General features: G+C 50.2%; 1 non-coding gene across 1 annotated transcript; it reads left to right on the top strand.

Moving 5' to 3' along the window:
- The first annotated feature begins 1,173 nt into the window (after positions 1–1,173).
- Positions 1,174–1,292, top strand: LOC140468275 (5S ribosomal RNA). The gene has a single exon (XR_011955630.1). It is a non-coding gene; the product is annotated as a 5S ribosomal RNA (ribosomal RNA).
- Positions 1,293–2,500: the final 1,208 nt, after the last annotated feature.

The raw sequence follows: 2,500 nt of genomic DNA, 5'->3' as shown, positions 1-2,500 counted from the left end.
TGAGAGCTCTGTCCAACTCTTTCTTCAATGAATCCAGAGACTGGGCCTCCACTGCCCTCTGGGGCAGAGCATTCCACACAGCCACCACTCTCTGGGTGAAGACGTTTCTCCTCATCTCTGTCCTAAACGGTCTACCCTGTATTTTTAAGCTGTGTCCTCTGTTTCGGCACTCACGTTTCCTGCCGCCAGAATGTCCAATCCTTTGATAATCTTATATGTCTCAACCAGATCCCCTCTCAGTCTTCTAAACTCAAGGGTACACAAGCCCAGTCGCTCCAGTCTTTCAGTGTAAGGTAATCCCGCCATTCCAGGAATTGACCTCGTCAACCTACGCTGCACTCCCTCAATAGCCAGAATGTCTCTCCTCAAATTTGGAGACCAGAACTGCACACAGTACTCCAGGTGTGGTCTCACCAGGGCCCTGTACACCTGCAGAAGAACCTCTTTGCTTCTGTACTCGATCCCTCTTGTTATGAAGGCCAGCATGCTATTAGCCTTCTTCACTACCTGCTGTACCTGCATGCTAACCTTCATTGAGTGGTGTACAAGAACCCCCAGATCTCTCGGTACTGTCCCTTGACCGAAATTGATTCCATTTAGGTAGTAATCTGCCTTCCTGTTCTTGCCACCAAAGTGGATAAGCATCCATTTATCCACATTAAAGTGCATCTGCCATGCATCTGACCACTCACCTAACTTGTCCAGGTCACCCGGTAATCTCCTAACATCCTCATCACATTTCACCCTGCCACCCAGCTCAGTATCATCAGCAAATTTGCTAATGTTATTGCTAATAGCATCTTCTATATCATGAACATATATTGTAAAAAGCTGCGGTCCCAGTACTGATCCCTGCGGTACCCCACTGGTCACTGCCTGCCATTCCGAAATGGAGGCGTGGAGGAGTGTGGAAGGATGAGAGAATGCAGGCTGCAGCCCTATGAAGCAGGGGGAGGTCTTGCAGTTGGCCTGTGTGGGGATGTGGGAGACGACAGGAGCCTGGTGGGCAAGGGCTAGCTGGAGGGAGGGAGGGAGGGAGGGAAGCACGCACGGAGGAGGAAGAGCAAAGAGAAAAGAGAGAAAAAAAAAACAAAGGGGATCAAGAGAAAGAGCAGCAAAGAAAATGTGGCTGGCCAGCACGCCTTGAAGTGGGGAGAAAAGGCAGGGGCCAGCGCCTACGGCCATACTAGTCTGAAAACGCCCGATCTCGTCTGATCTTGGAAGCTAAGCAGACTCAGGCCTGGTTAGTACTTGGATGGGAGACCGCCTGGGAATACCAGGTGCAGTAGGCTTTTTCCGCCAGCAGGGGCTGCTCAAGTCACCCCTCTGCACTCGTGTTGGGCCACGCACGCAATGCAGCGACAGGTTATTTTTGCTGCCGCTGTGCCTGGCATCAGTCTCCTGCAGGCAGGAGACAGGGAGGGGAGGAGAGCGGAGCGCTGCCAAAATCAGCAAGAAAGACGGAAAGAAAGGGATTGGGGCTGCACGCTGTCTGCGGCTGGCAGTCAGGAAAGGAGGACAATAGACAATAGGTGCAGGAGTTGGCCATTCTGCCCTTGGAGCCTGCACCACCATTCAATATGATCATGGCTGATCATCCTTAATCAGTATCCTGTTCCTGCCTTATCTCCATAAGCCTTGATTCCACTATCCTTGAGAGCTCTGTCCAACTCTTTCTTCAATGAATCCAGAGACTGGGCCTCCACTGCCCTCTGGGGCAGAGCATTCCACACAGCCACCACTCTCTGGGTGAAGACGTTTCTCCTCATCTCTGTCCTAAACGGTCTACCCCGTATTTTTAAGCTGTGTCCTCTGTTTCGGCACTCACGTTTCCTGCCGCCAGAGTGTCCAATCCTTTGATAATCTTATATGTCTCAACCAGATCCCCTCTCAGTCTTCTAAACTCAAGGGTACACAAGCCCAGTCGCTCCAGTCTTTCAGTGTAAGGTAATCCCGCCATTCCAGGAATTGACCTCGTCAACCTACGCTGCACTCCCTCAATAGCCAGAATGTCTCTCCTCAAATTTGGAGACCAGAACTGCACACAGTACTCCAGGTGTGGTCTCACCAGGGCCCTGTACACCTGCAGAAGAACCTCTTTGCTTCTGTACTCGATCCCTCTTGTTATGAAGGCCAGCATGCTATTAGCCTTCTTCACTACCTGCTGTACCTGCATGCTTACCTTCATTGAGTGGTGTACAAGAACCCCCAGATCTCTCGGTACTGTCCCTTGACCGAAATTGATTCCATTTAGGTAGTAATCTGCCTTCCTGTTCTTGCTACCAAAGTGGATAAGCATCCATTTATCCACATTAAAGTGCATCTGCCATGCATCTGACCACTCACCTAACTTGTCCAGGTCACCCGGTAATCTCCTAACATCCTCATCACATTTCACCCTGCCACCCAGCTCAGTATCATCAGCAAATTTGCTAATGTTATTGCTAATAGCATCTTCTATATCATGAACATATATTGTAAAAAGCTGCGGTCCCAGTAC

Source organism: Chiloscyllium punctatum, chromosome 3, assembly GCF_047496795.1.
Source record: "Chiloscyllium punctatum isolate Juve2018m chromosome 3, sChiPun1.3, whole genome shotgun sequence".
Classification (NCBI taxonomy): Eukaryota; Metazoa; Chordata; class Chondrichthyes; order Orectolobiformes; family Hemiscylliidae; genus Chiloscyllium; species Chiloscyllium punctatum.
This window is presented reverse-complemented; position numbering and strand designations above follow the sequence as displayed.